Raw genomic sequence first — 24,092 nt, forward strand, 5'->3', positions numbered from 1 at the left:
ACACTTCTGTGAAATCAAACTGTCCACTTAGGAAGCAACACTGATTGACAATAAATGTCACATGCTGTTGTGCAAATGGAATAGACACCAGTTGGAAATTGTAGGCAATAGGCAAGACACCCCCAATAAAGGAGTGGTTCTGCAGGTGGAGACCACAGACCACTTCTCAGTTCCTATGCTTCCTGGCTGATGTTTTGGTCACTTTTGAATGCTGGCGGTGCTTTCACTCTAGTGGTAGCATGAGACGGAGTCTACAACCCACACAAGTGGCTCAGGTAGTGCAGCTCATCCAGGATGGCACATCAATGCGAGCTGTGGCAAGAAGGTTTGCTGTGTCTTTCAGCGTAGTGTCCAGAGCATGGAGGCGCTACCAGGAGACAGGCCAGTACATCAGGAGACATGGAGGAGGCCGTAGGAGGGCAACAACCCAGAAGCAGGACCGCTACCTCCGCCTTTGTGCAAGGAGGAGCAGGAGGAGCACTGCCAGAGCCGTGCAAAATGACCTCCAGCAGGCCACAAATGTGCATGTGTCTGCTCAAACGGTCAGAAACAGACTCCATGAGGGTGGTATGAGGCCCCGACGTCCACAGGTGGGGGTTGTGCTTACAGCCCAACACCGTGCAGGACGTTTGGCATTTGCCAGAGAACACCAAGATTGGAAAATTCACCACTGGCGCCCTGTGCTCTTCACAGATGAAAGCAGGTTCACACTGAGCACATGTGACAGACGTGACAGAGTCTGGAGACGCCGTGGAGAACGTTCTGCTGCCTGCAACATCCTCCAGCATAACCGGTTTGGCGGTGGGTCAGTCATGGTGTGGGGTGGCATTTCTTTGGGGGGCCGCACAGCCCTCCATGTGCTCGCCAGAGGTAGCCTGACTGCCATTAGGTACCGAGATGAGATCCTCAGACCCCTTGTGAGACCATATGCTGGTGCGGTTGGCCCTGGGTTCCTCCTAATGCAAGACAATGCTAGACCTCATGTGGCTGGAGTGTGTCAGCAGTTCCTGCAAGAGGGAGGCATTGATGCTATGGACTGGCCCGCCCGTTCCCCAGACCTGAATCCAATTGAGCACATCTGGGACATCATGTCTCGCTCCATCCACCAATGCCACGTTGCACCACAGACTGTCCAGGAGTTGGCGGATGCTTTAGTCCAGGTCTGGGAGGAGATCCCTCAGGAGACCATCCGCCACCTCATCAGGAGCATGCCCAGGCATTGTAGGGAGGTCATACAGGCACGTGGAGGCCACACACACTACTGAGCCTCATTTTGACTTGTTTTAAGGACATTACATCAAAGTTGGATCAGCCTGTAGTGTGGTTTTCCACTTTAATTTTGAGTGTGACTCCAAATCCAGACCTCCATGAGTTGATAAATTGGATTTCCGTTGATTATCTTTGTGTGATTTTGTTGACAGCACATTCAACTATGTAAAGAAAAAAGTATTTAATAAGATTATTTCTTTCATTCAGATCTAGGATGTGTTGTTTAAGTGATCCCTTTATGTTTTTGAGCAGTGTATAAACATAATGTTATGAGTATGTCTGAGTTGATATGCCTCCTCCTGGTGGATATGAATTTAGAATAGGGGTCATAATGGTTATGTGTGGCCATGCTTATGGATAAATATATTCAGTATGTGTCATCCCCCCCTCTAAGGGTGGGGCCTGCTTCTAAAGAAAAGACCCTCCATCTGTAATAGACTCATCTAATATCCTCTCTTGTTTTTGTTTTTTCTCATGTCTACTCTTTCCTGTCCTTCACCTCTCCTCTGAGAGAAGGAGGGATAGTTGGATGAAAAAAGCAGGGAGAGCGGGAGTGTCCTGGAGGGGGATGATAAAGGGATGGGGTCCGACCTATTGCCCTTCACTCATCCACTTTAAGTTAATGAAAAAAAGCTCATCCTTCCATACCTCTATCCTGCCATCCCCTCATCACTGGGTTTACAGTAAATTGGAAAATGCAGCATAAAACATGTATTTTATGAAGGTTACAGGTAAGGGTTAAACTGTGTTTGTATGTATGTGTGTGTGTGTGTGTGTGTAAAACGTACAAAAGCAGACAAAACATTTATATTTTACTCTCATTCTGTTACCCAACTTTACAGCTGCACACACAAACAGGGTTTAACCCCTACCTGTAACCTCCATAAAATACACATTTTATGCTGCACTGCCCAATTGACTGTGTGTCTGTGTGATAGGAAGGAGGTCCACCTCCTTAAATTGGGACACAGTCAGCAGTGTTACGAGTTTGTTGTTTATGTGTCTAAGGGGTGTAGATGGCAACAGCACAGCACAGTGTGACCTGAATTGATTTCTGTTAGAAATAACCAACGATTGGAAATTGGATCCTTTGGCAGAAGCCCTGGTTTTTCAGATGGGCCTGTTACAATCATGTTAGGACTACTGATCATAGACTGACAGTAGGATTTGTTTTGGGGCCTCGTTGGATGTAGGCCTACTCAATGGTGACTGTGATTATAATGATGATGAAAACCTTGAACAATAATGACTAGAATAATCTTGAATAAATAGATTATATTTCTATCAATAAAACAAATACAATTATGATGATGATAATGATGATGACACCTTGGTCCCTAACCCTCCACCCAGACCAGGACTAGAAATGTAGTGTTGTTGTCATGGTGACCACCCACTGCCCAATCACATACAGTCAGTCAAGGTGTGAACCCAGAGGTGAAAAGTCAAAGGTTATGTAGACTCACTAATGAGGGAGGACCAAAAACTTTTCAGAACACCTATCATTTTGCTTTCTTGAACCTCAAAAGCCCATTGTAAGAATCAGGACTGGCCCTAGCCATAAGTAACATACACCGCCTGTCATCCCAAATAGTGTCCCCCTGACAAAAAGCCCCCCCACCCCCCCACCTCCTATTAGCATCTGTTGGTAAGGCCATTGCTAGAACGTGCCAAATTCTGCCCGGGATACGTAATGAAAGGAAAAAAATCGATATCGTTCGTTGATATGCTGGTTGTTATGTTCTGAGGTGTGCGGAGAGAGAAGCGCGCACAGTCAAAAGACAGAAAATGCGGTCATTGTTACAGGTTATTTACGCTATTTAAGATATGTTTTAGCTTTAAATCTCACAGATTATTGGTGGATAAAGTACAAAACATGATCCATGCATAGTCATTGATGTTTACTTGCTTGCAAAACTTGATCGCAAACCTTGATTTAGCTAGCATGAGCATGCTGTAAGCAAGCATGAAAACTGCAAACGATGGATGCAAACACTACTGTGAGGTAAGACCACTTTTCCAAATCTCTTTATTTAGCTAGCTATCTAGTTAAGCTAAGCTTTGTTTGTATTGTATTATTTGAGTTTGAAGAAATTCAGTTGATTTAAATAGCTATCTCTTATACTAAGTAGCCTATGACAAGTGTTATGACAAGTGCTATATCAGCTGTACAATGTTAAAAGGTGAACTCCATTAATTAATCTTCTGGTCACCATGAGTGATCAGATTGTACCTTGGTCTACCATTAGAGAGGCTGGTTTCAGACTACAGGCCTATTCAGGCCTATACCAGGGAAATGCACAAGGGGAAGGACCTGTATTAGATCATAGGAAACCCTGTTGCAGTGAGATTATTTTAGCAATAACAGTACCTATTGAATACCAATGTATGTGTGTAAATGAATTGATTTCTTGCTGAATTACTACATTCATGATAGGTAATTTATCCTTTATTTTTCTTGTCCCGTACAAGGATGCCATGGTGTGGGCCTCTGTCAAACAACTTCCTCCCAGCAACAACAGAAATGTGAGCTGAGCTTTCAAAAATCACATCAGGAGGCAAGATATTTGTTTACATTGCACAATTAATTATCAGATAATGGAACTTTTTAATTAGCGTAATGTCTCAATTACACACAGTATGTTGCCGTTCTTTATTAAAACCCCATTCCTCTGGAATCCATACCATCACTGCAGCGAGTGCAACTTCAATCATGTCAATCAGTAAACGGTGAGTGACAAACAAGGGAAACATCTCAATAGTCCAAATGGCTTTCTCTCCATGTGTCTTCTTAATCTGCACTAATGAAACATATCTGGATGATGTAAAATCTATCATCTCTCCCTTCTGTTTCAATCTTACTACCTCCGGACTCCCGATTCCGCCTCTTCCTTCTCCTCATCACGTTACTGGATCTCTCCTCTTCCTCCAGACGATTGCCCAACAACCTGCCCACTCGACTCGACTCCAACCCCTCCTCCCTCCTATGTCTGACCACTGGCTGCTTTCTCTCCAACTTCGACTTCAAGTCGTACCCCTACTCAAGAAACTAACACTTCTCAGACAGGTATACTTTTCTATCTAAAACTTGATATATCTTGAATATTACTTAGCCCAGCTTCTATACCGAGATGTTGTATTTCGGTTTAGCAGTATAACACTAACCCGTCGTGCAACTTATTTATATGTCGCTGCAGACAGGAAGTAGAATGGAGCGTGTGCGCACAAACATTGACATCCATGTTTGGTTTTGATTTGAAGGGGGTTGTAGCATATAACAATTGGATTTAATTATTTCCTGGCCACCACTTGGTGATGCAAGCAATGCATTTATTTTCAGAACCGTCCACTGACCACGGATATACCCTCAGACGTGTTAAAAGCGTAGCAAAACACTGCACAGACACAGGTCAGTATATAAGTCATACAGTGGGTTTGTTTGGTTATTACTGCAGTGGTGTTGTAACATGTGCGGCCCATCCGTGGTATTCATTTCGTAGTGGATGACGGGTCGCGGTCATACCAGTCAATTCAGTTAGAAGGGTGCTCTTAGAGTACACTCTGTGTACTGTATTCATGTATGCACACGATTTTGAGTATTATAGCAAATTAGTGTGCCTTTTTAGTTTATTTGGCCTGTTAAGAGAGTTAGTAATTATTAGTTGGTCAAGCCTAAGATGGCGTCGGGGCATGTTCCGTTGGAAATTGTATGTGGATCCCACCCTTTCTGCGGTTCTTGTAGGAATTAGTCATATTCCATCCATTAAATTATTCATAATGCCTTAGTCATTAATGTGTTGCTACTGCCACCTAATGGTGCTTTAGTTTAAGCCCTTTATATGTAGTAAAACATGGTTATAGTGATGCCTTTATAGTTTATTGTAAGTGGTGTCATTGTATTTCTATGTTATCCTGATATTAATGGCACTTTGTATTCTGCTCTCTCCTAGAGAAACCACACATTCACTCTTCCACACCCATAGTTATGCATCAGTGGTACACGCAGTAGCCTTCCTAGTGATCTACCTATTGCCCTGTACATACTCTGCCTGTTATATACTGATATTCCTCCAAGTAATCTTCAAGAAAACCATTCACTGTGCCTTGCCATCATTGCGTTCTGACTGACGCCCGGAGGCGAACATGTCCAAACCAAACCAGCAACCTAAGAATAATACAGTCTTTTATCCCTTACAGGCGAGGAACCTCAGATATTCTCCTCCAATCAGTTTTAAAAAGGAGGTGAAGAGAGAGGACGTGAGGAATCTAAGAAAGATAAATTGAGAAAGAACTTATCCCTGAACCGTAAATCAACCCCTAGCCCTAACACCCTATACACGTGTGTAGACCTGAGCGAATTGGACAGGTGTAAGCAATATGGGAACAATTAAACCTGGCCTGGATCTACCTGTAACCTGTTTGTTTTCTTTATACATCCTTCTATGCCTCTGTCTCTTTCCCTTTTACTCTGCTTCTGTTCTTCAAGATCTAGGGGATCTGCCATGCTCTAAGACGCCTACCGTATCCCTTCTCCAGACCTGGATCAACCTGATGTCCTCCATGATCAACTACCCTCCAAGATCCCACTTTTATTACATCATCTACAGCTACTGTTAATGTCATGTGGTTTGATCTAATCTGCTAAGGACCTGTGCTTGACATATCATCTTGGGCACAGTGAGATACACAGATGCACTACATGCACTGCAAACACTCCAAGAGAACAGCTGTGCCTGGACTTTACAGTTTTCCTCTTCAAGTCAACCTTCTGGGACTTGCTGCCTGTTGAGGGAAAGTGGCTGGCTGTCACGGCTGTCGAAAGGATCGGACCAAAGTGCAGCGTGGTTGTAGTTCCACATTTTATTAAATCCGTGAAACTTTGCAAAACATAAATAACTGAATTTACAAAACAACAAACCGTGACGCAGAGAGAAACAAACACTACTCAAAATATAATCACCCACAAAACCCAGGAAGAAAAACCCCTACTTAAATATGATCTCCAATCAGAGGCAATGAGGACCAGCTGCCTCCAATTGGAGATCAACCCAAAAAACAACAACATAGAAATAGAAAAACTAGAACTTAAACATAGAAATAGAAAACATATAAAACACAAAACACCCCCTGTCACGCCCTGACCTACTCTACCATAGAAAATCACATCTTACTATGGTCAGGACATGACACTGGCAGAACCACCTATAGCACCCACCTCTTCTCTATCCCACACGCCAGAACTGAGATTGTAATTTATGCTTCTGTTTTCTCAACTAAATTGTATTTTATTGTTTATATGTTGATGTTAGCCTATACTCATGTATTTCAGTCTATAACTGCCATGACACACCTGCTCCACAAAAAACACCTTTTTAATATTTCAATCTTAAATATTGCCAGGTTGTTTTTTTCCACAGGGTGTTTATTTAATTAATGAATTGTTGTAAATCCCTTTTGGTATTTTTGAGTTAAACATTATTCAACTGTCTGATGTGTCATTGCATTATATTCAACATGTGTACTGCTGTATTACTGAGCTATGGGTAGGGGAAAAAATGATCATAATAAGACTAATAGCATGCTTTAGTAAGACAAGACAAAACAAGCTCAAAATAAAATTATGCCAGCCTGAGGAGCTGATTTGATTTGAACTGATTTGCATATTAATGAAGTGCTAATTGCTTTATGGGAGCTCACCTTACGATCTGAAAGGTAAGTTTTTGTGCAGTTTACACATTTTCTTTGCTATTTTGAAAACTAAGAACCCTTTAAGACATTACTTTTAATGTTGAAATGTTAAGGTACCCAAAAGTAGTTCAAAGTAATGTTTTCATCTTGATCAGCGGAATTGTTGCGGAAATAAGCTTTGTTTACATAGCAGGGATGAAAATAATAGCATTTTGGCTGTAATGATCTCCAAAATTCAAAGCATTAGTCCATCGCACCATTGATATAGCAAAGGATGCTAATAGCTTCTGGAATCCCATTGTGAAGCAGGGGGACACACTTTGGTAGGGGGACACTATTTGGCATGACAGGCCCCAGACCAAGTTTTTAGGAATTCAGTTGCTGTTTGAACTTACTGTGCAATTTCGAAATTTGGTTGTGCATCAGCAGTTTTTCTCTTGTTATGTCAGTCACTAAAGGCAATTCCACGATAACAGAAATACGCTGAGACCCGATTTTTATGCCAAACAAAAATCATTGATTTTAACAATAAACAAACCATACAACTCTATGCACACTCTAACAATCTAACTCTAACAACATCCACTGAACATTTTACTAAAATTTACTCGAAGAACAGTGCAGATATAAAGTTTGGTAACAGAATGACAGAAATATCTCTCTGTGTTTTATGTTTTTGTAGGCATTCCAAAAGCTCTCTTAAATATCTACTCCGAATTAAGATTCAAAGATGTTTGCAGAAAGAATGGCGTGTCAGCTATGACATGGCACCTTGAGCTGGAAAAAAATATATTTTGGTTATAAAACTACAGTAAGTGAAGGGGATTAACACCCAGTAACGGAATGATGGTAACAGAATGACATCATGGGTCCCTGATCTGTACTGTACAGAAATGTATAATTATGAAGGTAATTTTTTAATGGTGATTTATTCTGAATAGGTACACAAAGGTAGAACAATTGAATATCATCCTTTGCATGTTTGGGTATTATTCTACACAATGGCTAGTATTCTAATGAGGTCCACCCCCAAACAAGACCAAATTTGGTTGGTCCGGACCAGAACAAATGTCTTTTTTTTTTTTCTTTTTTTCTTCTCACCTTTACCAATCACAGCCATCTATGTTTTACAAGTTTGGACATCACAGTTTAGCACAGTAGAGCACAGTAGAATACAGTACATCACAGCACAGTATAGTTCATTACAATACAGCACAGTAAAGTACAGTGCAGTATAGTACAGTACGGTAGAGTTCAGTACAGTCCTCAGAGCATGCGCAGACCAGCTGGCTGGTGTGTTTACGGATATATTCAATCAATCCCTATCCCAGTCTGCTGTCCCCACATACTTCAAGATGTCCACCATTGTTCCTGTTCCAAAGAAAGCTAAGGTAACTGAACTAAATGACTATCGCCCCGTAGCACTCACCTCTGTCATCATGAAGTGCTTTGACAGACTAGTCAAGGATCATATCACCTCCACCCTACCGGTCAACCTAGACCCACTTCAATTTGCTTACCGCCCCAATAGGTCCACAGACGATGCAATCGCCATCACACTGCACACTGCCCTATCCTATCTGGAAAAGATGTATGCCTATGTAAGAATGCTGTTCATTGACTACAGCTCAGCATTCAACACCACAGTACCCTCCAAACTCATCATTAAGCTTGAGACCCTGGGTCTCGACCCTGCCCTTTGCAACTGGGTCCTGGACTTCCTGACGGCTGCCCCCAGGTGGTGAAGGTAGGAAACAACATCTCCACTCCGCTGATCCTCAACACTGGGGCCCCACAAGGGTGCGTTCTCTGCCCCCTCCTGTACTCCCTGTTCATCCACGACTGCGTGGACATGCACGCCTCCAACTCAATCATTAAGTTTTCAGATGATACAACAGTGGTAGGCTTGATTACCAACAACGACGACGCAGCCTACAGGGAGGAAGTGAGGGCCCTTAGAGTGTGGTGTCAGCAAAATAACCTCTCACTCAATGTCAGCAAAACAAAAGAGGAAACAGCAAAGGGATCCACATCGACAGGACAGCAGTGGAAAGTTTTAAGTTCCTCGGTGTACATATCACTGACGAACTGAAATGGTCCGCGCACACAGACAGTGTGGTGAATAAGGTGCAACAGCGCCTCTTCAATCTCCGGAGGCTGAAAAAATTTGGCTTGTCACCGAAAACCCTCGCTAACTTTTACAGGTGTACAAACGAGAGTATCCTGTCGGGCTGTATCACTGCCTGGTGCGGCAACTGCACCGCCCAAAACTGCAAGGCTCTCCAGAGGGTGGTGCTGTCTGCGCAACGCATCACCGGGGGCGAACTACCTGCCCTCCAGGACACCTACAAGACCCGATGTCACTGGAAGGCAGAAAAAGATCATCAGGACAATAATCACCCGAGCTACTGCCTGTTCACCCCGCTACCATCCAGAAGGCGAGGTCATTACAGATGCATCAAAGCTGGGACAGAGAGATTAAAAACAGCTTCTATCTCAAAGCCATCAGATTGTTAAACAGTCACCACTAGCACAGAGAGGTGGCTGCCTACCTACAGACTTGATATCATTGGCCACTTTAATAAATGGAACACTAGTCACTTTAATAATCCCACTTTAAGAATGTTTACATATCTCGCATTACTCATCTCATATGTATATAATGTATACTGTATCCTTCACTATCTATTATTGTCACGTCCTGGCCAGTATAGGGTTAATTAGTATTGTAGTTTGGTCAGGACGTGACAGAGGGTATTTGTTTTATGTGGTTCGGGGTGGTGTGTTTTTGTTAAAGGGCATTTGGTTTAAGTATTCCGGGGTTTTTGGGTACTGTTTGGTGTTCTGGTATTCTATGTCTAGTCTAGTATGTCTGTTTCTATGTCTGGTTAATTGGGGTTGGGACTCTCAGTTGAAGGCAGGTGTTGTCTATCTGCCTTTGATTGAGAGTCCCATATATGAGGGTGTGTTTGATGTTGTGGGTGATTGTTCTGTGTTCAGCCCTAGGCTTTGCCAGACTGTTTTTGTTGTTCGTTCGTTTTTTCGTGTTTTGTTGTTTTGGAGTGTTCGTTTGAAAGTTAATAAATCGAAAAATGAGCATACACGTACCTGCTGCATTTTGGTCCTCATTCACCGACGACAACCGTGACAGAATCACCCACCACCAAAGGACCAAGCAGCAGGAGAACAGCATGGATGGATGGACGTGGGTGGATTTAAGGATGTTCGTGTCCAGGGCTATGGAAGAGTTAAGGGAACCCGAGAGGCAGCCCCAAGAAATTTTTTGGGGGGGGCACAAGGGCTGTGAAGAGGGGCAAGGATGGAGCCACAGGCCAGCTCCCCGCACTAGCCCTGAGGTACGTGTCTCCAATCTGGTACGCCCAGTACCAGCACCCCGCACCAAGCCCAAGGTGCGTGTCCCCAGCCCCGCCAGTCAACAGTCGTCGGAGCTGCCCGCCAGTCAACAGTCGTCGGAGCTGCCCGCCAGTCAACAGTCGTCGGAGCTGCCCGCCAGTCAACAGTCGTCGGAGACTGCCCTGACCTGCCGGAGTGGCCAGACTGCGCTGAACTGCCGGAGTGGCCAGACTGCGCTGAACTGCCGGAGTGGCCAGACTGCCCTGACCTGCCGGAGTGGCCAGACTGCCCTGACCTGCCGGAGTGGCCAGACTGCCCTGACCTGCCGGAGTGGCCAGACTGCCCTGACCTGCCGGAGTGGCCAGACTGCCCTGACCTGCCCGAGTGGCCAGACTGCCCTGACCTGCCCGAGTGGCCAGGACTGCCCTGACCTGCCGGAGTGGCCAGACTGCCCTGACCTGCGGAGTGGCCAGACTGCCCTGACCTGCCGGAGTGGCCAGACTGCCCTGACCTGCCGGAGTGGCCAGCCCGCCCTGACCTGCCGGAGTGGCCAGACTGCCCTGACCTGCCGGAGTGGCCAGCCTGCCCTGACCTACCGGAGTGGCCAGACTGCCCTGACCTGCCGGAGTGGCCAGACTGCCCTGACCTGCCGGAGTGGCCAGACTGCCCTGACCTGCCGGAGTGGCCAGACTGCCCTGACCTGCCCGAGTGGCCAGACTGCCCTGACCTGCCCGAGTGGCCAGACTGCCCTGACCTGCCGAGTGGCCAGACTGCCCTGACCTGCCGGAGTGGCCAGACTGCCCTGACCTGCCGGAGTGGCCAGACTGCCCTGACCTGCGGAGTGGCCAGACTGCCCTGACCTGCCGGAGTGGCCAGACTGCCCTGACCTGCCGGAGTGGCCAGACTGCCCTGACCTGCCGGAGTGGCCAGACTGCCCTGACCTGCCGGAGTGGCCAGACTGCCCTGACCTGCCGGAGTGGCCAGACTGCCCTGACCTGCCCGAGTGGCCAGACTGCCCTGACCTGCCCGAGTGGCCAGACTGCCCTGACCGTCCCGAGCTGCCAGACTGCCCTGACCGTCCCGAGCTGCCAGACTGCCCTGACCGTCCCGAGCTGCCAGACTGCCCTGACCGTCCCGAGCTGCCAGACTGCCCTGACCGTCCCGAGCTGCCAGACTGCCCAGACCGTCCCGAGCTGCCAGACTGCCCAGACCGTCCCGAGCTGCCAGACTGCCCAGACCGTCCCGAGCTGCCAGACTGCCCAGACCGTCCCGAGCTGCCAGACTGCCCAGACAGCCTGGAACAGCCTGAGCCGGAGCCACCTCCAGAAATAGGTGGGTTGGGGAGGGGGGGTGTAGCACAGTGCCGTCGTTGACGGCAGCCACCCTCCCTTCCCTCCCTTTAGAAAAGGGGAATTTTTCTTTTGGTGTTGCTTGGGGTTATTTTTTGTTAAGGTGCTTCTGGGGTAGCACCTTTAAGGGGGGGGTACTGTCACGTCCTGGCCAGTATAGGGTTAATTAGTATTGTAGTTTGGTCAGGACGTGACAGAGGGTATTTGTTTTATGTGGTTCGGTGTGGTGTGTTTTTGTTAAAGGGCATTTGGTTTAAGTATTCCGGGGTTTTTGGGTACTGTTTGGTGTTCTGGTATTCTATGTCTAGTCTAGTATGTCTGTTTCTATGTCTGGTTAATTGGGGTTGGGACTCTCAGTTGAAGGCAGGTGTTGTCTATCTGCCTTTGATTGAGAGTCCCATATATGAGGGTGTGTTTGATGTTGTGGGTGATTGTTCTGTGTTCAGCCCTAGGCTTTGCCAGACTGTTGTTAGTTGTTCGTCTTCGTATTTTGTTATTTTTGTATGTTCATTTTTGTAGTGAATAAAAATCAAGATGAGCATTCACGAACCTGCTGCGTATTGGTCCACGTTTTCCGATGACGATTTCGTTATATCGTCAGAGGACGAAGAAACTCGTGACAATTATTTACTATCTATTGCATCTTAGCCACTCTGCCACTGCTCATCCATATATTTTATACTTATATATTCTTATCCCATTCCTTTACTAGATTGTCTGTATTAGGTTTTGTTGTGGAATTTGTTAGATATTAGGTTTTGTTGTGGAATTTGTTAGATATTAGGTTTTGTTGTGGAATTGTTAGATATTACCTGTTAAGATACTGCTGCACTGTCGGATCTAGAAGCATAAGCATTTCGCTACACTCTTAATAACATCTGCTAACCATGTGTATGTGACCAATACATTTTGATTTGATTTGAGTACAGTATAGTTCAGTTCCGTAAAGTACAGTGCAATACAATTGAGCAAATTATACTGTACTCTAAGCTTGTGTGCTCTACTGTACTGTACTGTACTCTGCTGTACTCAACTCTACTGTACAGTACAGTAATGTACTGTATTGTACTGACCTATAATCTAATTTTCTTTACTTTACTGTATTGTGTTCTACTGTACTGTTCTGTTCTGTCCAAACTTGTGAAACAGACATCTATGATTGGTTCAGAGTTGGAATGACCACATTTTAACTACTTTTCAACGTCCATGGACATCCGGTGTCTGTCGGTGCTCAGTGGGTGAGAGGGCTGGTTAGAGTAAATGGAAAGAGAGGGGGATCATGGGTAGGTGTCAGTAAGAGCCGGGAGAGGTGACATTAACTAGACAGAGAGAGAAGAGAGACATGGATAAAGAGAGGGAAAGAGAGGGAGGGGTTGGCCAGACTGTTTATACACTAACTTTTACCAGCACGCAACAGAAAGAGAAATAAAACAGTTATGAGCTGAACATAACAGTATGCCAGTGGAAGGGAAGACAGCAGTTGACCTAACTGTGGTTTGTGACTAGTAGGAATTCACATTGTAGCAGTCATTCTGTTAGTGATTTCGTAACAGAATTATGTATTTTAATTACTTAATAAATCATAAACCAAATTTTGATCAGTAAAATCACTATAGCTACTTGGTAGGCCTACTTTAACTTGTTACTTCTGTGAACTTTCATTATAATCCCTCCTCATGAGGGAGAGAAATTTGAAAATACATTATCTTAAAGATTTGTGGGTTTTTGGTAACAGCATGACAAAACACTAGGCAATATTTGTTAAACTTACAGAAGACAAATAATTTCTGAAAAACTACATTTAAATGTTGATATTAATTGTCAGGGGTCTTTACTTCAACATGATTGTGTTTTGATTTCTAATACCTTTTATGTAAGATGTTTTAGAAGACCCTAATCAAAGCATTTGTTTATTCCTCATTTTTAGGATGGAAAATGGTTGAAAAATGTATATATGACTTAATAAAAATAAAAAAAAACAGACTTCGCTCCTATGTGCTCCTATGACCTTCACATGTTAGTAATCATGGAGATTTTTACATGGCCCTAACCAGGTTTCTAGCCAACAATTTAATGTAGATGAATTACCTGACACATTAAAAAAAACACCCCTGGCTGATGGAAAAAGGAAATGCTGCTAAAATTTCATAAAAATTTGTTCGTTCAACATGGTGGGATCTTTTTGTGTCAGTAAAATGTATTATGCCCTGATTCGTCTGTCAGACTGTCAGATGGTGACACGTGATTCATCACTCCAGAGAGCGCGTTTCCACTGCTCCAGAGTCCAATGGTGGTGAGCTTTACACCACTCCAGCAGACGCTTGGCATTGCACATGGTGATCTTAGGCTGGTGTGCGGCTGCTCAGCCATGGAAACCCATTTCATGAAGCTCCTGACTGTAAGGCTTGGGCGTAGTTGAGGAGGAATCAGACGCAGGAAGCAGCGATAAGGGTGATAGCTTTTAATGCTCGATACAGCAAAACACCAGCCACCCCCAAATAGCGAACTGAGCACATACAAAATCAAGGTGCCCCAAACACAGGGGACAAAACACAGAGAGCACAAAACCACGCACTAGCGACAAAATACATAAAGCGCGTAAACAAGCAACACACAGAGAAACAATCCCGCACAAAGAGCAGGCGGGCCAACTAGCTAATATAGCCCCGCTAATCAACCCAACTAAGGACAGGTGCAAACAATAACAGAAAGGGGGAAAACAAAAGGAATCAGTGGCAGCTAGTAGGCCGGTGACGACGACCGCCGAGTGCCACCCGAGCAGGAGGGGGCACCACCTTCAGTGGGAGTCGTGACAGTATCCCCCCCTGATGCGCGGCTCCTGCAGCGCACCGACACCGGCCTCGAGGGCGACCCGGAGGGCGAGGCGCAGGACGATCCGGGCGGAGGCGATGGAAATCCTTCAACATGGATGGGTCCAAGACGTTCTCCGCTGGTACCCAGCACCTCTCCTCCGGGCCGTACCCCTCCCAGTCCACGAGGTACTGCAGGCCCCTCACCCGGCGTCTCAAGTCCAGAATGGCCTGTATGCTGTACGCCGGGGACCCCCCAATGTCCAGAGGGGGCGGAGGGACCTCCGGCACCTCACCTTCCTGTAGGGGACCAGCTACCACCGGCCTGAGGAGAGACACATGAAACGAGGGGTTAATACGGTAATAGGAAGGGAGTTGTAACCTATAACACACCTCGTTTATCCTCCTCAGGACTTTGAAGGGCCCAACACACTGCGGTCCCAGCTTCCGGCAGGGCAAACGGAGGGGCAGGTTCCGGGTCGAGAGCCAGACCCTGTCCCCCGGTACAAACACGGGGGTCTCACTGCGGTGGCGGTCAGCACTCCTCTTCTGCCGTCCACTGGCTTGCTTCAGGGATTCCTGGGCGGCTCTCCAGGTCTCCTTGGAGCGCTGGACCCATTCCTCCACCGCAGGAGCCTCGGTCTGGCTCTGGTGCCATGGTGCCAGGACCGGCTGGTAACCCAAAACACACTGAAAGAGTGACAGGTTAGTGGAGGAGTGACGAAGTGAGTTCTGGGCTAACTCTGCCCAAGGAATGTACCTCGCCCACTCCCCTGGCCGGTCCTGGCAATACGACCGCAGAAACCTGCCCACCTCCTGGTTCACCCTCTCCGCCTGCCCATTACTCTCGGGGTGATAACCGGAGGTCAAACTGACCGAGACCCCCAGATGCTCCATAAACGCCTTCCAGATCCTGGATGTGAACTGGGAACCTCGATCAGAGACAATGTCCTCCGGCACACCGTAGTGCCCGGAAGACGTGGGTAAATAGGGCCTCCGCAGTCTGCAGGGCCGTAGGGAGACCGGGCAACGGGAGGAGACGGCAGGACTTTGAAAACCGATCCACAACCACCAGGATCGTAGTGCTCCCCTGAGACGGGGGGAGATCTGTCAGGAAGTCTACTGACAGGTGTGACCATGGCCGTTGTGGAATGGGGAGGGGCTGTAACTTCCCTCTCGGGAAATGCCTTAATCTGGGCGCACACCGAACAGGAAGAGACATAGAACCTCACGTCCTTAGCCAAGGTGGGCCACCAGTACTTCCCCCTGAGACCCCGCACTGTCCTCGCCACACCAGGATGACCCGAAGAGGGTAGAAGTGTGAGCCCACCGAAACAATTTCTCACGGACACCGAGCGGCACGTACATGCGACCCACGGGACACTGGGAAGGCGCAGGTTCCAATACTAACGCCCGCTCGATGTCCGAGTCCACCTCCCATACCACCTGTGCCACCAGCCTAGAAGCTGGAATGATGGGAGTCGGATCGATGGGCCGGTCCTCAGTGTCATAGAGACGGGACAGCGCGTCGGCCCTCTTGTTCAGGGAGCCTGGTCTGTAGGAAATAGTGAACCTAAAACGGGTGAAGAACATGGCCCACCTTGCCTGACGCGGATTCAGTTTCCTAGCTGCCCGGATATACTCCAGTTTCTGATGGTCGGTCCAGATGAGAAAGAGGTGCTTAGCTCCCTCAAGCCAGTGTCGCCACACCCTCAAGGCTTTTACCACCGCTAACAACTCCCTGTCCCCCACATCATAGTTATGCTCCGCCGAACTGAGCTTCTTCGAAAAGAAAGCGCAGGGGCGGAGTTTCGGTGGCGTACCCGAACGCTGTGATAGCACGGCACCCACCCCAGCCTCGGATGCGTCCACCTCCACTATGAATGCTAGAGAGGGGTCCGTGTGCGCAAACACGGGTGCTTCGGTGAACAGCATCTACAACCTCTTGAAGGCTCCGTCCGCCTCAGTCGACCACCGCAAACGCACCGGCCCCCCCTTCAGAGTGAGGTAATGGGAGCCGCTACCTGGCCAAAACCCCGGATAATCCTCCGGTAGTAATTGGCAAACCCTAAGAACGGCTGCACCTCCTTCACCGGGGTTGAAGTCGGCCAATTACGCACGGCCTTAACGCGGTCACACTCCATCACCACCCCCGTGGTGGAAATGCGATAACCCAGGAAGGAGACGTCTCGTTTGGAGAACACACCCTTCTCAGCCTTGACGTATAGGTCATGCTCCAGTAGTCTCCCAAGCACCTTGCGTACCAGGGACACATGCGTGGTGCGGGTGGCGGAATATATCAGAATATCATCGATATAGACAACCACGTCCTGCCTGTGCATGTCCCGGAGAATCTCTTCTACAGAGGATTGAAAGACGGCTGGAGCATTCTTTAACCCATACGGCATGACGAGGTACTCATAATGGCCCAATGTGGTACTAAATGCGGTTTTCCACTCGTCTCCATCCTTAATACGCACCAGGTTATACGCGCTCCTGAGATCCAGTTTTGTGAAGAATCTTGCTCCGTGAAATGATTCCACCGCCGTAGCGATGAGAGGTAGCGGGTAACTAAACCCCACCGTGATAGGATTTAGACCTCTGTAATCAATGCACGAACGCAGACCTCCCTCCTTTTTCTTCACAAAAAAGAAACTCGAGGAGACGGGTGAGATGGAGGGCCGAGATTCCGTGACATATGTCTCCATAGCCACCATCTCCTCCTGTGACAAGGGCTACACGTGACTCTTAGGAAGCGCAGCGTTAACCTGGAGATCTATCGCACAATCCCCCTGTCGATGAGGTGGTAATTTGGTCGCCCTCTTTTTACAAAAAGCGATCGCCAAATCGGCGTATTCAGGGGGAATGCGCACGGTGGACACCTGGTCTGGACTCTCCACCGACGTGGCACCTATTGAAACTCCTAGACACCTCCCTGAACACTCCTCTGACCACCCCTGGAGAACCCCTGTTTCCACAAAATACGGGGATTGTGATCAGCCAGCCAGGGAACCACCAGCACCACTGGAAACGCAGGCGAATCGATAAGAAAGAAACTAAGCCGTTCCTTATGTTTCCCCTGCGTTACCATGTCCAGTGGAACTGTGGCCTCCCTGACCAGCCCTGACCCTAATGGCCGGCTATCTAGGGAGTGCACGGGGAAGGGGGAATCTATCGGCACTCGCGGAATGCCCAGCTTAATGGCTGGGCATTAAACGCTTCAGTCTGGTTTTAGACCCCATCATAGCACTGAGACTGCACTTGTGAAGGTGGTAAATGACCTTTTAATGACGTCAGACCGAGGCTCTGCATCTGTCCTCATGCTCCTAGATCTTAGTGCCGCTTTTGATACCATCGATCACCACATTCTTTTGGAGAGATTGGAAACCCAAATTGGTCTACATGGACAAGTTCTGGCCTGGTTTAGATCTTATCTGTCGGAAAGATATCAGTTTGTCTCTGTGAATGGTTCGTCCTCTGACAAATCAATTGTAAATTTCGGTGTTCCTCAAGGTTCCGTTCTAGGACCACTATTGTTTTCACTATATATTTTACCTCTTGGGGATGTCATTCGAAAACATAATGTTAAATTTCACTGCTATGCGGACGACACACAGCTGTACATTTCAATGAAACATGGTGAAGCCCCAAAATTGCCCTCGCTAGAAGCCTGTGTTTCAGACATAAGGAAGTGGATGGCTGCAAATTTTCTACTTTTAAACTCGGACAAAACAGAGATGCTTGTCCTAGGTCCCAAGAAACAAAGAGATCTTCTGTTGAATCTGACAATTAATCTGGATGGTTGTACAGTCGTCTCAAATAAAACTGTGAAGGACCTCGGCGTTACTCTGGACCCTGATCTCTCTTTTGAAGAACATATCAAGACTGCTTCAAGGACAGCTTTTTTCCATCTACGTAACATTGCAAAAATCAGAAACTTTCTGTCCAAAAATGACGCAGAAAAATTAATCCATGCTTTTGTTACTTCTAGGCTCGACTACTGCAATGCTCTACTTTCCGGCTACCCGGATAAAGCACTAAACAAACTTCAGTTAGTGCTAAATACGGCTGCTAGAATCCTGACTAGAACCAAAAAAATTGATCATATTACTCCAGTGCTAGCCTCCCTACACTGGCTTCCTGTTAAGGCAAGGGCTGATTTCAAGGTTTTACTGGTAACCTACAAAGCATTACATGGGCTTGCTCCTACCTATCTTTCCGATTTGGTCCTGCCGTACATACCTACACGTACGCTACGGTCACAAGACGCAGGCCTCCTAATTGTCCCTAGAATTTCTAAGCAAACGGCTGGAGGTAGGGCTTTCTCCTATAGAGCTCCATTTTTATGGAATGGTCTGCCTACCCATGTGAGAGACGCAGACTCAGTCTCAACCTTTAAGTCTTTACTGAAGACTTATCTCTTCAGTAGGTCCTATGATTAAGTATAGTCTGGCCCAGGAGTGTGAAGGTGAACGGAAAGGCTGGAGCAACGAACCGCCCTTGCTGTCTCTGCCTTGTCGGTTCCCCTCTTCCCACTGGGATTCTCTGCCTCTAACCCTTTTACAGGGGCTGAGTCACTGACTTACTGGTGTTCTTCCATGCCGTCCATGGGAGGGGTGCGTCACTTGAGTAGGTTGAGCCACTGACGTGGTCTTCCTGTCTGGGTTGGCGCCCCCCCCTTGGGTTGTGCCGTGGCGGAGATCTTTGTGGGCTATACTCGGCCTTGTCTTCGGACGGTAAGTTGGTGGTTGTAGATATCCCTCTAGTGGTGTGGGGGCTGTGCTTTGGCAAAGTGGGTGGGGTTATATCCTGCCTGTTTGGCCCTGTCCGGGGGTATCATCGGATGGGGCCACAGTGTCTTCTGATCCCTCCTGTCTCAGCCTCCAGTATTTATGCTGCAGTAGTTTATGTGTCGGGGGGCTAGGGTCAGTCTGTTACATCTGGAGTATTCTCTTGTCTTATCCGGTGTCCTGTGTGAATGTAAATATGCTCTCTCTAATTCTCTCTTTCTCTCTTTCTTTCTTTCTCTCGGAGGACCTGAGCCCTAGGACCATGCCTCAGGACTACCTGGCATGATGACTCCTTGCTGTCCCCAGTCCACCTGGCCATGCTGCTGCTCCAGTTTCAACTGTTCTGCCTGCGGCTACGGAACCCTGACCTGTTCACCGGACGTGCTTGTTGCACCCTCGACAATTACTATGATTATTATTATTTGACCATGCTGGTCATTTACGAACATTTTAACATCTTGACCATGTTCTGTTACAATATCCACCCGGCACAGCCAGAAGAGGACTGGCCACCCCTCATAGCCTGGTTCCTCTCTAGGTTTCTTCCTAGGTTTTTGGCCTTTCTCAGGAGTTTTTCCTAGGGAGTTTTTCCCAGCCACCGTGCTTCTTTCACATGCATTGCTTGCTGTTTGGGGTTTTAGGCTGGGTTTCTGTACAGCACTTTGAGATTTCAGCTGATGTACGAAGGGCTATATAAATAAATTTGATTTGATTTTGATTTGAATGGCGAGTCCGCGATCCATAAAGTTCCCAGCTGCGCCTGAATCGACTAGCGCCCTATGCTGGGAAGAGGGAGAAAAATCAGAAAACAAAATTAATAAGAACATGTGACCAACAGGGGGTTCTGGGTGAGTTTGGTGCTGACTCACCTGGGGTGACCGAGAAGTGTTCTGCCTGCCCTCTCGACTCCCAGACTGACTCCTCCAGCACCGGTCGGCCGTGTGTCCTCTCCGACCACAGCTGGTGCAGGAGGAGCCACCTCCTCCGGTACCCCTCGGCACGGCCCCCCCTAACTCCATAGGAGTAGGGGCTGGGGTGCACAGAGGTGGAATGGACAGGACCCTTTCCGAACGCCCGCGGGCAGCCAGCAGATTGTCCAGTAGGATAGACATGTCGATGAGCTCATCGAGAGACAGAGCGGTGTCCCGACAAGCTAGCTCCCTGCGGACGTCCGCCCGGAGACTGCACCTGTAATGGTCTATCAGGGCCATGTTGTTCCACCCAGCCCCAGCAGCCAAGGTCCTGAACTCCAGCGCGAAGTCCTGCGCGCTCCTCGTCTCCTGCATGAGGTGAACTCTGGATAGTGATCCCTCATTGAGTCCAGACCATTCCAGACTGCATTGGCCCACTCCAGAGCTTGGCCCATCAGGCAGGAAACGAGGGCACTCACGCTCTCCTCCCCCGAGGGAGCAGGTCTGACGGTGGCCAGGTACAGCTCGAGCTGGAGCAGAAATCCCTGGCACCCAGCCGCCGCTCCATCATACTCCCTCGGGAGCGCCAGACGAAGCGCGCCGGAGCCAGACGCAGTGGGAGGCGGAGGTGGCTGCGTCGGAGGAGCCGGAGGTGGAGAGAGGAGACCACTCCTCTCCCAACGGTCCATTCTCTCCATCTGGTCCATCGCAGATCCAATTCGGTGGAGGACTGACGTATGATGGGGAATACGTTCCTCCATCGAGGGAAGGCAGCTGCTCCTGCTGACTCCATAGGTGGGTGCGGGATACTGTAAGGCTTGGGCGTAGTTGAGGATGAATCAGACGCAGGAAGCAGCGATAAGGGTGATAGCTTTTAACCTGTTGAGGCTAGGGGGCAGTATTTTCACGTCCGGATATAAAACGTACCCGATTTAAACTGGTTACTACTCTTTTCCAGAAACGAGAATATGCATATAATTAGTATATTTGGATAGAAAACACTCTAACGTTTCTAAAACTGTTTGAATGGTGTCTGTGAGTATAACCGAACTCATATGGCAGGCCAAAACCTGAGAAGATTCCATACAAGAAGTGGCCTGTCTGACAATTTCTGGTCCTTCTGTTGCCTCTCTATCAAAAATACAGTATCTCTGCTGTTACGTGACACTTTCTAAGGCTTCCATTGGCTCTCTGAAGGCGCCAGAAAGTGGATTGGGGCGTCTGCTGTCTCTGGGCAAGGTTTAGGAGCTCTGTTTGTGAGTGGTCAGCCTAGTGCCTCAGAGACAGGAGATGCGCGGGCACGAGACTACTCCATTTTTTTCTTCACCTGTTTGAATGAATACAAGGTTGTCCGGTTGGAATATTATCGCTATTTTACGAGGAAAATTGCATAAAAATTGATTTTAAACAGCGTTTGACATGCTTCTAAGTACGGTAAAGGAAGATTTTGATTTTTTTTGTCACGAAATGCGCCCGCGCATCCCCCTTCGGATAGTGACCTGAACGCAAAAACAAAACAGAGGTATTTGGATAATAACTATGGATTATTTGGAACCAAAACAACATTTGTTTTTGAAGTAGAAGTCCTGGGAGTGCATTCTGACGAAGAACAGCAAAGGTAATCCAATTTTTGTAATAGTAATTCTGAGTTTACTGAGCCTCGACGTTGGCGAGTGTCTGAATAGCTAGCCGTGATGGCCGAGCTATGTACTCAGAATATTGCAAAATGTGATTTTGCCGAAAAGCTATTTTAAAATCTGACACCGCGATTGCATAAAGGAGTTCTGTATCTATAATTCTTAAAATAATTGTTATGTATTTTGTGAATGTTTATGCTGAGTCATTTAGTAAATTCATCGGAGGTTTTCGGTGTGTATGCTAGTTCTGAACATCACATGCTAATGTAAAAAGCTGGTTTTTGATATACATATGAACTTGATTGAACAAAACATGTATGTATTGTATAACATATTGTACTGAGAGTGTCATCTGATGAAGATCATCAAAGGTTAGTGCTGCATTTAGCTGTGGTTTTGGTTTTTGTGACACATATGCTTGCTTTGAAAATGGCTGTGTGATTATTTTTGGGAGGGTACTCTCCTGACATAATCTAATGTTTTTATTTCACTGTAAAGCCTTTTTGAAATCAGACAACGTGGTTGGATTAACGAGAGTCTTATCTTTCAAATGGTGTAAAATAGTCATATGTTTGAGAAATCGAAGTTATAGCATTTTTGAGGTATTTGTATTTCGCGCCACGCGATTCCACTGGCTGTTGAATAGAGTGGGATGCTGACGTCCCACGTTTCCCATAGAAGTTAATGCTCGACACAGCAAAACACCAGCCACCCCAAATAGCGAATTGAGCGCACACAAAATCAAGGTGCCCCAAACACAGGGGACAAAACACAGAGAGCGCAAAACCACGCACTAGCACCAAAATACATACAGCGCGTAAACAAGCAACACACAGAGAAACAATCCCGCACAAAGAGCAGGCGGGCCAACTAGCTAATATAGCCCCGCTAATCAACCCAACTAAGGACAGGTGCAAACAATAACAGAAAGGGGGAAAACAAAAGGAATCCGTGGCAGCTAGTAGGCCGGTGATAACGACCGCTGAGCGCCACCCAAGCAAGAGGGGGCGCCACCTTCAGTGGGAGTCGTGACACTGACGAACAGTTATTGTGCTGACGTTGCGTCCAGAGGCAGTTTGGAACTCGGTAGTGAGTGTTGCAACAGAGGACAGGCAATTTTTATACGCTACCCGCTTCAGCACTCCGCGGTCCTGTTCTGTGAGATTGTGTGGCCTACCACTTCGCGGTTGAGCCGTTGTTGCTCCAAAACATTTCCACTTCACAATAACATCACTTACAGTTGACCAGGGCAGCTATAGCAGGGCAGAAATTTGACCAATTTACTTGTTGGAAAGGTGGCATCCTATGATGGTGTGACGTTGAAAGTCACTGAGTTCTTCAGTACGGGCCATTCTATTGCCAGTGTTTGTCTATGGAGATTGCATGGCTGTGTGCTCGGTTTTATTCACCTGTCAGCAATGGGTGTGGCTGAAATAGCCGAAACCACTGATTCAAGAGAACATTTCACTTGAGAATTTTTTGTTGTTGACATTTTTGCGAAAATGAATCAGTCACTCAGATATGAACCAGTCACTCAACATTGCATAAGTCATTGCAAAATGTGTAGAATTGCAATAAATTTGCTGTAAAACTGAACATTTCTCTTTTTGCCCCATGGCAAAATTAGTAAAATTGCATGTAGAATTGCAGCAAACTTGCTTTAAAACTGCAACATTGTATCTATGCCCCATGGCAAAATGTTTGGAATTGCACTAAATTATCTCTAAAACTTCATTTATTTTTCCCCGCCATCAAAAGGGGAGTCACTAAAACGTTTAGCCTGTGAGATGGGGGCCCCCAAACAAAATGTTGCTTAGGGCACCAAAAAGGGTAAGCAGACAAGTGAACTGAAAAAAGTCTGATTTTGACCAGCATAATGATTTTGATACATGTTTTATCACTCAAAAATATGCCAGAGTATTGGCATTCACCTGCCCAAACCCCATCCCACCCTTATAGGCAGTCAACGTAGGGGAAACCCTGATCCTGCCTTTTTTACTGGTAAGACTTGGTCACTGCAGATGAAGCTGCATTCTTACATTGACTGACTGGTTTCCTAGAGGAGTAGGGAGAGCCATAGAGAGACTCCTCTTTTGCTGCAGTAATATATGTTTTAGACTTTGTCAATCTTGGGGTTGCCATACCTGAGGTAGGTAGTCTACAGATTCCAATTAATTTGGAGAACATATCTCAATATCATCAATTCAGTATTGATATTTTCCTGAGCGCGAGCACAGTACTGTTATTTTTATGCTGTCATGAGCTCAACAGGGCTTCACTGCCT

The 24,092-nt window shown here is 47.0% G+C and overlaps 1 protein-coding gene across 5 annotated transcripts in view; it reads right to left on the reverse strand.

The window, feature by feature from the left end:
• Nucleotides 1–24,092, reverse strand: part of LOC115203728 (GTPase-activating Rap/Ran-GAP domain-like protein 3) — a 221,885-nt gene that overhangs the window by 138,489 nt on the left and 59,304 nt on the right. The window lies entirely within an intron of this gene.

Source organism: Salmo trutta, chromosome 12 (assembly GCF_901001165.1).
Source record: "Salmo trutta chromosome 12, fSalTru1.1, whole genome shotgun sequence".
Classification (NCBI taxonomy): domain Eukaryota; kingdom Metazoa; phylum Chordata; class Actinopteri; order Salmoniformes; family Salmonidae; genus Salmo; species Salmo trutta.